Below are 981 nucleotides of genomic sequence, written 5' to 3'. Positions count from 1 at the left end.
TTGTTTTCGACTCGCACTACTATTCATGATTGAACAAAACTTTTGGCAGGTACTGTATAAAAAAAGTATGTTTAATGAACAAGAGTCGAGAGTATAATGAGCTTTTTTCTCCCTATACCTACAATTTTGCCAGCGCGCATCCAAGACATTGGAAGGGGTTCATCGATAGAGAAAGTAAATGAAGTATAAAATCTAGTTTAATATAAAATTGAATATTTGAATTGCCTCGGCAAAACTTCAATGCTTCGGCAACGTATACATTCGTCGTTATTCGAAAACAGACAAATTAACTCCAGTTATTTAGAAAAACGAGAACAATTTATAATGCATAATGAGTATTTAGTATTCTCGTCCATTTTCGATAAAAGTTGCTGTGCAAACATCTATAGTTATAATGGCGATGGCATAAGCAATATATTATAACGTGGAATTTCTTCTAGAAGCGGCCGATGATGGTTAAAAGTGGAAAAAATTCAAACCACTTCCGCTCAGGTGTGCGCAGATCTGGCACTGACATTATCCTGACTAGCATTAAGGATAAAAGCTGTACAAAGCACTCTGGATCCGAGCGAAATTATACTTTACAGATCATTAGGTAAACACCGTCCGTTTCATACTGATCGTGCTTTATAAACGCATACATATACTTGTAGTTGGATCGTTTCTAAAAACTGAATTTATTCGTAAAAACAAAAAAGAAAAAATGGTAAAATCATTGTAAATTTTTATGTTAAAAACAATAACTAAAATTTACCAAATTTTCAAAACTACTGGCACAATTACTAAGAGCCAGTTTCCCTAAAAATCCGGTCAATTTTTCCATTTTCAATCAATTAAATTTTTGAAACATCAAACATGTAGTAATAATTTAACTTATAAATTACAAAAAGTATAATTAATTAACTTTTGAATAGAACGACCTTTTAAAACATACAAAATGTTATGTAATAATAACGCCCATCTTATTATTTAATATAATTA

Source organism: Agrilus planipennis, unplaced genomic scaffold (genome assembly GCF_000699045.2).
Source record: "Agrilus planipennis isolate EAB-ADULT unplaced genomic scaffold, Apla_2.0 scaffold8, whole genome shotgun sequence".
In the NCBI taxonomy this organism is placed as follows: domain Eukaryota; kingdom Metazoa; phylum Arthropoda; class Insecta; order Coleoptera; family Buprestidae; genus Agrilus; species Agrilus planipennis.
This window is presented reverse-complemented; position numbering follows the sequence as displayed.